This window comes from Scyliorhinus torazame, chromosome 16, assembly GCF_047496885.1.
Source record: "Scyliorhinus torazame isolate Kashiwa2021f chromosome 16, sScyTor2.1, whole genome shotgun sequence".
Lineage (NCBI taxonomy): Eukaryota > Metazoa > Chordata > Chondrichthyes > Carcharhiniformes > Scyliorhinidae > Scyliorhinus > Scyliorhinus torazame.
This window is the reverse complement of record NC_092722.1, coordinates 70,968,823-70,981,661: the sequence shown is the minus strand read 5'-3', so window position 1 is coordinate 70,981,661 and position 12,839 is coordinate 70,968,823. Positions and strand designations below refer to the sequence as shown.

General features: G+C 54.5%; 1 protein-coding gene across 1 annotated transcript in view; it reads right to left on the bottom strand.

The window, feature by feature from the left end:
• LOC140392868 (C-type lectin domain family 4 member E-like) overlaps positions 1 to 12,839 on the bottom strand; it is a 397,188-nt gene that overhangs the window by 165,035 nt on the left and 219,314 nt on the right. The gene's annotated exons all lie outside the window — the stretch shown is intronic.

The window sequence follows — 12,839 nt, the reverse complement described above, 5'->3', positions numbered from 1 at the left end:
TTCGTTCCAGTGAGAACAAACCGAGTTTATTCAATCGCTCCTCATAGCTAATGCCCTCCATACCAGGCAACATTCTGGTAAATCTCTTCTGCACCCTCTCTAAAGCCTCCACATCCTTCTGGTAGTGTGGCAACCAGAATTGAACACTATACTCCAAGTGTGGCCTAACTAAGGTTCTATACAGCTGCAACATGACTTGCCAATTCTTATACTCAATGCCCCGGCCAATGAAGGCAAGCATGCCGTATGCCTTCTTGACTACCTTCTCCACCTGTGTTGCCCCTTTCAATGACCTGTGGACCTGTACTCCTAGATCTCTTTGACTTTCAATACTCTTGAGGGTTCTACCATTCACTGTATATTCCCTACCTGCATTAGACCTTCCAAAATGCATTACCTCACATTTGTCCGGATTAAACTCCATCTGCCATCTCTCCGCCCAAGTCTCCAGACAATCTAAATCCTGCTGTATCCTCCGACAGTCCTCATCGCTATCCGCAATTCCACCAACCTTTGTGTCGTCTGCAAACTTACTAATCAGACCAGTTACATTTTCCTCCAAATCATTTATATATACTACAAAGAGCAAAGGTCCCAGCACTGATCCCTGTGGAACACCACTGGTCACAGCCCTCCAATTAGAAAAGCATCCCTCCATTGCTACTCTCTGCCTTCTATGGCCTAGCCAGTTCTGTATCCACCTTGCCAGCTCACCCCTGATCCCGTGTGACTTCACTTTTTGTACTAGTCTACCATGAGGGAACTTGTCAAAGGCCTTACTGAAGTCCATATAGACAACATCCACTGCCCTACCTGCATCAATCATCTTAGTGACCTCCTCGAAAAACTCTATCAAGTTAGTGAGACACGACCTCCCCTTCACAAAACCGTGCTGCCTCTCACTAATACGTCCATTTGCTTCCAAATGGGAGTAGATCCTGTCTCGAAGAATTCTCTCCAGTAATTTCCCTACCACTGAAGTAAGGCTCACCGGCCTGTAGTTCCCGGGATTATCCTTGCTACCCTTCTTAAACAGAGGAACAACATTGGCTATTCTCCAGTCCTCCGGGACATCCCCTGAAGACAGCGAGGATCCAAAGATTTCTGTCAAGGCCTCAGCAATTTCCTCTCCAGCCTCCTTCAGTATTCTGGGGTAGATCCCATCAGGCCCTGGGGACTTATCTACCTTAATATTTTTTAAGACACCCAACACCTCGTCTTTTTGGATCACAATGTGACCCAGGCTATCTACACCCCCTTCTCCAGACTCAACATCTACCAATTCCTTCTCTTTGGTGAATACTGATGCAAAGTATTCATTTAGTACCTCGCCCATTTCCTCTGGCTCCACACATAGATTCCCTTGCCTATCCTTCAGTGGGCCAACCCTTTCCCTGGCTACCCTCTTGCTTTTTATGTACGTGTAAAAAGCCTTGGGATTTTCCTTAACCCTATTTGCCAATGACTTTTCGTGACCCCTTCTAGCCCTCCTGACTCCTTGCTTAAGTTCCTTCCTACTTTCATTATATTCCACGCAGGCTCCGTCTGTTCCCAACCTTTTAGCCCTGACAAATGCCTCCTTTTTCTTTTTGACAAGGCCTACAATATCACTCGTCATCCAAGGTTACCGAAAATTGCTGTATTTATCTTTCTTCCTCACAGGAACATGCCGGTCCTGTATTCCTTTCAACTGACACTTGAAAGCCTCCCACATGTCAGATGTTGATTTGCCCTCAAACATCCGCCCCCGATCTATGTTCTTCAGTTCCCGCCTAATATTGTTATAATTAGCCTTCCCCCAATTTAGCACATTCATCCTCGGACCACTCTTATCCTTGTCCACCAGTACTTTAAAACTTACTGAATTGTGGTCACTGTACCGAAATGCTCCCCTACTGAAACATCTACCACCTGGCCGGGCTCATTCCCCAATACCAGGTCCAGTACCGCCCCTTCCCTAGTTGGAAGGCAAGGTTAAAGCTGCAATCTGACTTGACTCTATCAAAGGTGAATTCTAGCAGCAGAGGGAACAACTGTGAAAGGATCTACCAAGGCCATTGAAGAGGCGGGGACGAGGCTTCTGGTGGCGGCCATGGAGGAGTAGGTCGCGCATTCGGCAGCTCCCGTCTGGAACCGACTCTCAGACCATTTCGGGAGTTTCCATCGACTTTTTGGGGCAGACTGGTGAAGCAAACACTGCCAACTTCTATGAAACGGACCAGAAGTGTAACGGCCAAAGGAGCGGCACTGGAGCAACGGGAGAAGCGAGGGAAAGAAAACAAAATGGCGGCGGCCAAGGACATAGGGGAGCTGCAGGAGTTCATCAAGCGCTGCTTCGAGGAGCAGCGCGAGGAGATGCGCAAAGGGATGTTGGCGCCTATGCTTTTGGCAATTGAAGGACTTGGGATCACGCAGAAGGCCCACAAAGCTAAGATCCAGGAGGTACAGAAAAGAGTCAGTCAGAACGAGGACGAGCTCGTGGGCCTGGCGGTGAGAGTGGAGCAGAACGAGGCGCTACACAAGAGGTGGGCGGGAAGACTCGAAGACCTGGAGAACAGGTCGAGGAGAAAGAATCTGCGAATCCTGGATCTCCCTGAGGGAGTGGAGGGGCTGATGCCGGGGCATACGCGAGCACGATGCTCGAGACGATGATGGGCACGAAGGCCCCTTCGAGGCCGCTGGAGTTGGACGGGGCACATCGGGTGCTGGCGAAGAAGCCCCAGGCAAATGAGCCGCCAAGGGCGATGGTGGTGAGGTTCAACCGGTTCACGGACAGAGAGTGGGTCCTGAGATGGGCCAAGAAGGAGTGGAGCAGTAAGTGGGACAATGCAGAGATCCGAATAAACCCGGACTGGAGCACGGAGGTTGCAAAGCGGAGAGCGGGTTTCAACCGGGCCAAAGCGGCGTTGTACCGGAAAGAAGTGAAATTCGGAATGCTGCAGCCAGCGCGACTGTGGGTCACATACAAGGGCCGTCACTATTACTTTGAAACGCCTGAGGAGGCATTGACCTTTGTACAAGCCAAAAAGTTGGACTCTAACTGAGGGTTTGTGAGGGTGGGGGAGATGTTTTGTGGTTTGATGTGTGATGGTTGTTGTATATAGGGGGTCAATCACGCGCAGGAAATGTTACATGGGCTGGGGGAGAGAGACAAGGCCGCGACAGGAGCTGCGCCAGAGGGGGTGGAGCAGGCTTTGGAAAGCGCGGGGTTTTTTCCCGCACGCGGGAAGAAAGGCGGGAAGGGGAACGAAGGAATGCATATGGATTGGGAGACTACCACGCGGGGAGGTCAATGGGACGGCGGGGGAAGCCGGGGTCAGCAGGCGTCAGCTGACTTACGGGAGTGACATGGGGGGAGCAAAAAAGCTAGACAGGGGTCTAGCGGGGGGAGGGGAGGGAGGGGAAGGGGAGGGGGAAAAGGGTTGCTGCTGCACTGGCCGAAAGGGAATGGGACACAGAAGAGGTGGTTGGGACGAGGGTCCCCCCCTCTGGGGGACTGGAGGGTGAGGGAGGCGTGGACACGGGACTGGCCCAGAAAAGGAGATGGCTAGTCGGCGGGGCGTGGGGGGGTTGAGAGCCCCTCCAATCCGGCTGATAACGTGGAATGTGAGGGGCCTGAATGGGCTGGTGAAGAGGGCTCGAGTGTTCGCGCACTTAAAGGGACTGAAGGCGGACGTGGCCATGCTCCAAGAGACACATCTGAAGGTGGCGGACCAGGTCAGGTTAAGAAAGGAATGGGTAGGACAGGTATTCCACTCGGGACTGGACGCGAAGAATAGAGGGGTGGCAATATTGGTGGGAAAGCGGGTGTCATTTGAGGCCAAGACTATTGTAGCGGACAATGGAGGGCGATAGGTAATGGTGAGCGGTAGGCTGCAAGGGACGTGGGTGGTGTTGGTAAACGTATACGCCCCGAACTGGGATGATGCAGGATTCATGAAGCGCATGTTGGGGCGCATTCCGGACCTGGAGATAGGAGGCCTGATAATGGGAGGGGACTTCAATACAGTGTTGGATTCAGCACTGGACCGCTCCAAATCAAGGACTGGAAAGAGGCCGGCGGCGGCCAAGGTACTCAGGGGGTTTATGGATCAGATGGGGGGAGTGGACCCATGGCGGTTTGCAAGGCCGCAGGCCAGGCAATTTTCTTTCTTCTCCCATGTACACAAAGCCTACTCCCGGATAGATTTCTTTGTTCTGGGTAGGGAGTTCATCCCGAGGGTGGAGGGGACGGAGTATTCGGCTATAGCCGTTTCGGACCATGCCCCGCACTGGGTGGAACTGGAGCTGGGAGAGGAGATGGACCAACGCCCGTTGTGGCGGCTGGATGTGGGACTGCTGGCGGGCGAGGTGGCGTGTGGGAAGGTGAGGGGGTGTATCGAAAGGTACTTGGAGGCCAACCGCAACGGGGAGGTGCGGGTGGGGGTGGTATGGGAGGCGTTGAAGGCGGTGATCAGGGGAGAGCTCATTTCCATTAGGGCTCATAGGGAGAAGACAGAGGGTATGGAAAGGGAGAGGTTAGTGGGGGAGATTTTGAGAGTGGACAGGAGATACGCAGAGGCCCCGGAGGAAAGATTACTTGGGGAAAGACGACGGCTCCAGACAGAGTTTGACCTGTTGACCACAGGGAAGGCGGAGGCACAGTGAAGGAAAGCGCAGGGGGCGACCTACGAGTATGGGGAAAAGGTCGGATGCTGGCACACCAGCTCCGTAAGAGGATGGCAGCAAGGGAAATAGGGGGAGTCAAAGATGGAAGGGGAGCCACGGTTCGGAGTGCGATGAAAATAAACGAGGTATTCAAGGCCTTTTACGAAGAGCTGTACAGATCCCAGCTCCCAGCGGGGGGAGAGGGGATGAGACGATTCCTAGATCAGCTGAGATTCCCGAGGGTTGAGGAGCAAGAGGTGGCTGGTTTGGGGGCACCAATTGGGTTGGAGGAGCTGAGCAAGGGTTTGGGGAGCATGCAGGCGGGGAAGGCCCCGGGACCGGACGGATTCCCGGTGGAGTTCTACAGGAAGTACGCAAACCTGTTGGCCCGCTACTGGTGAGGACCTTTAATGAGGAAAGAGAGGAGGGGACCCTGCTCCCGACAATGTCGGAAGCGACAATTTCTTTGATCCTAAAGCGGGACAAGGACCCACTGCAATGTGGATCGTACAGGCCAATCTCGCACCTCAATGTGGATGCAAAGTTTCTGGCAAAAGTGCTGGCCATGAGGATCAAGGACTGTGTCCCGGGGGTAATCCACGAGGACCAGACGGGATTTGTAAAGGGCAGGCAACTAAACACCAATGTGCAGCGGCTCTTAAACGTGATAATGATGCCATCGGAGGAGGGAGAGGCGGAGATAGTGGCAGCTATGGACGCGGAGAAGGCCTTTGAGCGAGTAGAGTGGGAGTACCTCTGGGAGGTGCTGCGTAGGTTTGGGTTCGGGGTAGGGTTTATCAATTGGGTTAAGCTCCTTTACAGAGCCCCGATGGCGAGTGTAGTGACGAACCGGCGGAGGTCGGAGTACTTTCGACTGTACCGAGGGACAAGGCAGGGGTGCCCCCTGTCCCCCCTGTTGTTCGCATTGGCGATCGAACCATTGGCCATGTCATTGAGGGAGTCTAATAAATGGAGGGGGGTGGTCCGAGAGGGAGAAGAGCATCGGGTGTCGCTATATGCGGATGACCTGTTGCTGTACGTGGCGGATCCAATGGAGGGGATGGTGGAGGTCATGCAGACTCTAAGGGAGTTTGGGGAGTTTTCGGGCTATAAGCTCAATGTAGGGAAGAGTGAGCTCTTTGTATTACAGGCGGGGGACCAAGAAAGAGGGATAGGGGACCTACTGCTGAGGAGGGCGGAGGGGAGCTTTCGGTATCTGGGGATCCAGATAGCCAGGAGTTGGGGGACCCTACATAAACTGAATCTGACGAGGTTGGTGGAGCAAATGGAGGAGGATTTCAAAAGATGGGACATGTTACCGCTCTCGCTGGCGGGTAGAGTGCAGTCGGTCAAAATGGTGGTCCTTCCGAGGTTTCTGTTTGTGTTTCAGTGCCTTCCCATCGTGATCACTAAGGCCTTTTTTAAGAGAGTAGGCAGGAGTATTATGGGGTTTGTGTGGGCGAATAAGACCCCGAGAGTAAGGAGAGGGTTCCTGGAACGCAATAGGGACCGAGGAGGGTTGGCGCTGCCAAACCTGGGGAGCTACTACTAGGCAGCAAATGTGGCGATGATCCGCAAGTGGGTTATGGAGGGAGAGGGGGTGGCATGGAAGAGGATGGAGATGGCGTCCTGTAAAGGAACGAGCCTGGGGGCGTTGGCGACGGCACCGCTGCTGCTCTCCCCGACAAAGGATACCACGAGCCCGGTGGTGGCGGCAACGCTAAGGATCTGGGGCCAGTGGAGACGGCACCGGGGTGCAATGGGAGCATCGGTGTGGTCCCCGATCAGGGGTAACCACCGGTTTGTCCCGGGGAAGATGGACGGGGGGTTCCAGAGCTGGCATCGGGCGGGGATTGGAAGAATGGGGGACCTGTTCATCGACGGGACGTTTGCGAGCCTAGGGGCACTGGAGGAGAAGTTCGAGTTACTCCTGGGAATGCCTTTAGATATATGCAGGTGAGGGCTTTTGTGAGGCGACAGGTGAGGGAATTCCCGTTGCTCCCGGCACAAGAAGTTCAAGATAGGGTGATCTCGGGTGTATGTGTCGGGGAGGGCAAGGTGTCGGAAATACACCAGGAGTTGAAAGAAGAGGGGGAAGCGCTGGTAGAAGAGTTGAAGGGTAAATGGGAGGAGGAGCTGGGGGAGGAGATCGAGGAAGGTCTGTGGGCTGATGCCCTAGGTAGGGTTAATTCCTCCTCCTCGTGTGCCAGGCTCAGCCTGATACAATTTAAGGTGGTCCACAGAGCGCACTTGACGGGGGCGAGGTTGAGTAGGTTCTTTGGCGTAGAGGACAGATGTGGAAGGTGCTCAGGGAGCCCGGCGTACCATGTCCATATGTTTTGGTCATGCCCGGCACTGGAGGGGTTCTGGAGAGGAGTGGCGGGAGCAATATCTCAGGTGGTGAAAGTCCGGGTCAAGCCATGGTGGGGGCTAGCAATATTTGGAGTAGTGGACGAGCCGGGAGTGCAGGAGGCGAAAGAGGCCGGCATTCTGGCCTTTGCGTCCCTAGTAGCCCGGCGAAGGATCTTGCTAATGTGGAAGGAGGCGAAGCCCCCCAGCCTGGAGGCCTGGATAAATGATATGGCTGGGTTCATAAAGTTGGAGAGGATTAAGTTCGCCTTGAGAGGGTCTGCGCAGGGGTTCTACAGGCGGTGGCAACCGTTCCTAGACTATCTCGCGGAGCGTTAGAGGAAGGTCGGTCAGCAGCAGCAGCAACCTTGGGGGGGGGGGGGGCGTCCTGGGAGGGGGGGGGAGGGGGGGGGAGAAAGGGGGGACTGCCTGGGAGGGTGGATGAGCAAGAGATACCATGAAGGGTTGGGGAAACTGGCACGTACGGGTGAGGGCCAGTGTACAAAGCTGTGTAAATATATCATTTTGCCATGTATATATCTTGCTCTGCGCGATTTCTCGTTTTTTTTTTGTTACGGCAGGGGGGGGTTATTGTTTGTAAGGGAGAAAAATTGTGTTGAAAAACTTTAATAAATATATATTTTTTTAAAAAGGATCACGTAGCGAGCGCGGACCCAGACGAAGGGCACGCCGATTGCGGCGGAGAATAGAGCCATCAGGCAGACGAATTAGGAACGAGCGGGGAGCTATCTGACGGAGAACCTCAGCGGTTGCCGACCAGCCGCCCTCCGGATGGTATATGTGGACATTATCTCCAGGCGCCAGGGCAGGAAGATCAGTCGCCCGAGCATCATGTGTCGCCTTTTGTTGCTCACGCTGTTGCTGCATCCACCGAAGCACCGGAGCATGGTCGAGGTCTGGGACATGAATGGACGGCACAGTGGTCCTGAGGGTGCGACCCATAAGCAGCTGGGCCGGCGATAGGCCCGTGGACAGTGGGGCCGAGCGATAGGCCAGCAAGGCAAGGCAGAAGTCAGATCCTGCATCAGCAGCCTTGCAGAGGAGCCTTTTAACAATGTGGACGCCCTTTTCTGCTTTGCCATTTGACTGAGGATGCAGAGGACTGGACGTCACGTGTGTGAAGTTGTATGAGCTGGCGAAGGAAGACCATTCCTGACACGCAAAGCAGGGGCCATTGTCTGACATCACGGTGAGCGGAATGCCGTGGTGAGCAAAGGTCTCTTTGCAGGCCCGGATGACAGCTGATGACGTGGTGTCGTGCAGGCGTCCGACCTGTGGATAGCTGGAAAAGTAGTCGATGATGATGATGTAGTCCCTGCCGAGCGCATGGAACAGGTCCACGCTCACCTTCGACCAGGGGGGCGTGACCAACTCATGGGGCTGAAGGGTCTCAGGGGTTGTGCCGGCTGAAACCGCTGACAGGTGGGGCAATTGAGCTCAGTGTTAGCAATGTCCTCACTTATTCCCGGCCAGTACACAGCCTCTCGGGCCCTCCGTCGGCACTTCTCAACGCCGAGATGGCCTTCGTGCAGTTGTTCTAAGACAAGCCGGTGCATGCTGTGTGGGATCACGATGCAGCCCAGCTTCAGGAGGACACCATCAACGACTGCCAAGTCGCCCCAAACGTAAAACTGTGGGCATTGTCCCTTGAGCCACCTGTCCGTCATGTGGCGCATCACACGTTGCAGAAGGGGGTCGGCCGCAGTCTCACACGAATGTGGGCCAGGCGTGCATCAGTGGCCGGCAGATTGGCAGAAATGAAGGCTACATGTGCGTTGACTTGGCAAACGAACCCCTCTGGGTCGGACGGTGTGTTGACTGCCCTGGACAGAGCGTCTGCTATGATGAGGTCCTTACCCGGGGTGTAGACAAGTTGAAAGTCGTACCTCCGGAGTTTGAGCAGAATGGGCTGGAGGCGAGGGGTCTTATCATTGAGGTCCTTTTGAATGATGCCAACCAGCGGGCGATGGTCAGTCTCCACAGTGAACTGGCGAAGGCTATACACATAGTCAACACCAGTCAACAGGCCTAGGCACTCCTAGGGGTTGGTTTAGCTCACTGGGCTAAATCACTGGCTTTTAAAGCAGACCAAGGCAGGCCAGCATGACGGTTCAATTCCCATACCAGCCTCCCCAAACAGACGACTAGGGGCTTTTCACAGTAACTTCATTGAAGCCTACTTGTGACAATAAGTGATTTTCATTTCATTTTTTCATTTCATTTCCTTTTCAATCTGCGCATAGTGCTGCTTTGTGGGGGTCATGGCCCGTGACGCATAGGCAACTGGGGCCCATGATGAGGCGTCATCCCGTTGCAGGGGGACCTCCCCAATGCCGGACTGGCTGGCGTCAGTCGAGATCTTCGTCTCCCTTGCAGGATCGAAAAACGCCAGTACCAGGGCGGTGGTGAGCTTGACCTTGAGCTCCTCCCATTCACGCTGGTGAGTGGGAAGCCACTGGAATTCAGTTGTCTTCCTGACAAGGTGCCAGAGAGCTGTAGTGTGGGAAGCAAGGTTGGGGATGAACTTCCCCAGGAAGTTGACCATTCCGAGAAAGCGCAGCACTGCCTTCTTGTCTGTCGGCTTCTGCATGGCCGTGATGGCTGCCACCTTGTCGCCATCCGGCCGCACACCCAACTGGGAGATGTGGTTGCCCAGGAACTTCAGTTCGGTTTGGCCAAAAGAGCATTTGGCTCAGTTAAGACGCAGGCCCTCATCCCGTATCCATTTAAAGACGCGCTGGAGGCGACTGATGTGCTCCTGCGGTGTGGTGGAACAAATAATGATGTCGTCTACATAGACGCGCACCCCTTCGATGCCCTCCATCATCTGTTCCATGATGCGATGGAAAACTTCAGAGGCCGATATGATGCCAAATGGCATCCTATTGTAGCAGTATCTGCCAAATGGAGTGTTGAAAGTACACAGTTTCCTGCTGGACTGATCCAATTGAATCTGCCAGAAGCCCTTTGAGGCATCAAGCTTGGTGAATATTTTTGCCCGAGCCATCTCGCACGTGATCTCCTCACGTTTGGGTATGGGGTAGTGTTCCCTCATTATATTGCGATTTAAGTCTTTCGGGTCTATACAGATCCGGAGCTCACCGGAAGGCTTCTTGACGCACACCATGGAGCTGACCCATGCAGTTGGCTCCGTTACCTGGGAAAGCACTCCTTGGTCCTGAAGGTCCTGCAGCTGCTGCTTGAGGCGGTCCTTGAGGGGTGCTGGGACCCTGCGTGGTGCGTGAACTACCAGTGTGGCATCCTGTTTAAGCCGGATTTTGTACATGTAGGGCAATATGCCCATGCCCTCGAAAACATCCTGGTTGTGCGTGAGGATTGAGTTGAGCTGCGCCCTAAAGTCTGCATCTGGGAAATCGGACATGCCTTCTGGAGAGAGAGAGTGTACACGCCGAACGAGGTGGAGGATTTTGCACGCCTGTGCGCCTGGCAGAGAGTCCTTTGTGGAGCCCACAATTTCGAATGGTAGTATGGCTTTACGTGAGTTGTGTGTCACTTCGAGCTGGCACGACCCGGGCGGGGATGACGTTGCCATTATAGTCAACGAGTTGACAGTTGGATGGCAGAATACGTGGTTTAACTTTCAGGGTCTGGAATGCTGACCATGCGAGGAGATTGGCGGAGGCACCAGTGTCCAGGCGGAATCTGATCTGGGATCGGTTGACCGTCAGGGTGGCACACCACTCGTCGTCCGGATCAATGCTGTGCACTGACAGCGGCTGGTGCTTTCGACTCGGGGACAGCTTGTTGATGACAGCAACGCGGAAGGGCTCCCTGTCCTCAGTGTCACTGGTCTGTGTGATGTCGGGATCGGACTCGGTGAACGTGGGTTGAATTGCCCGAACATTTCTGCGAGGCTGGTTAAACGGGTACGAGTTGGCAGGCTGAGCTGCTCGACAGCAGGCAGCACAGTGGCCCAACCTGCCACAGCGTAGGCATTGTCGCGCTTTGGCAGGACATTGCCGCTTTAAATGGGCGGAGCCACAGTTGCCGCACGTCGTGACGTCAGTGCGTTCGTTGCGCCACCGCACATGCGTGGTGCGGTCTTGCGTAGTGCGCACCTGCGCATCACGTTCCTCTGCGTCAGCGTCCCCTCTTTTGGCGCGTACAAGCGCGGGAGGCCTCGGAAAGTGCACAAAATGGCCACCCTCCTCCAGACCGCGGCCTGGGAGGTACTCGATCGTCTGGACCCGCTCCGCCTCGTGGGGTCCCTGCCGTGCCGTTTCAGCCACCTGGATGTGTGAGTACCGGCTGGTGGCGTTCTCATGCAGGATGCAGGTCTCGACGGCAGTCGCCAGGGTGAGTTACTTGACCCGAAGGAGCTGCTGACGCAGGGTGTCCGTCATGACTCCGAAAACTATCTGGTCGCGTATCATGGAGTCAGAGGTGGTTCCATAGCCGCAGGACTGCGCGAGGATGCAGAGGTGTGTTAAATAAGACTGGAAAGGTTCGTCCTTACCCTGCAGGCGCTGCTGGAACAGGTACCTCTCGAAGCTCTCGTTTACATCAACGCTGAAGTGTTCGTCGAACTTCAGGAGCACCGTCTTGTATTTGGTTTTGTCCTCGCCGTCCACAAATGTAAGGGAGTTAAAGATGTGGATGGCGCGTTGCCCCGCCGTGGAGAGAAGAAGGGCAATATTCCTGGTGTCCGATGCATTCTCCCTGTCTGTGGCCTCGAGGAAGAGCTGGAAGCGCTGCTTGAACAGTTTCCAATCGACCCCGAGATTGGCAGCGATTCGGAGCGGCGGCGGCGGGTTGATGTTCTCCATGGTGCAGGACGGCGGATTGCTGATACGTTGCAGGTAGGCCTCACAGGCGCTGGTTTACGTGTACTGTTGTGTGTGTGTTGGTTGGTCGTACTGCATGTCCATCAGTGTGTGTGTGATTGCTCCATGATATGCTGATCCAAATATCATGACACGCTGGGTCACTGTTTGTGTGGCGTCTACATGTTCTCCCCGTGTCTGCGTGGGTTTCCTGCGGGTGCTCCGGTTTCCTCCCACAGTCCAAAGACGCGCAGGTTAGGTAGATTGGCCATGATGAATTTCCCTTAGTGACCAAAAAGATTAGGAGGGGTTATTGGGTTACGTGAGGGCTTAAGTCGGTCGGTGCAGACTCGATGGGCCGAATGGCCTCTTTCTGCACTGTATGTTCTTTCTTCTATCTACTGTGCCGTCCCAAACCCCATGCTGTATCTGTCCCAAGAGTGTTTGATGGGGACAGTGTAGAGGGAGCTTTACTCTGTATCTAACCCCGTGCTGTACCTGTCCTGGGAGTGTTTGATCGGGACAGTGTAGAGGGAGCTTTACTCTGTATCTAATCCCGTGCTGTACCTGTCCTGGGAGTGTTTGATGGGGACAGTGTAGAAGGAGCTTTACTCAGTATCTAACCCCGTGCTGTACCTGTCCTGGGAGTGTTTGATGGGGACAGTGTAGAAGGAGCTTTACTCTGTATCTAACCCCGTGCTGTACCTGTCCTGGGAGTGTTTGATGGGGACAGTGTAGAAGGAGCTTTACTCTGTATCTAACCCCGTGCTGTACCTGTCCTGGGAGTGTTTGCTGGGGACAGTGTAGAGGGAGCTTTACTCTGTATCTAACCCCGTGCTGTACCTGTCCTGGGAGTGTTTGATGGGGACAGTGTAGAAGGAGCTTTACTCAGTATCTAACCCCGTGCTGTACCTGTCCTGGGAGTGTTTGCTGGGGACAGTGTAGAGGGAGCTTTACTCTGTATCTAACCCCGTGCTGTACCTGTCCTGGGAGTGTTTGCTGGGGACAGAGTAGAGGGAGCTTTACTCTGTATATAAC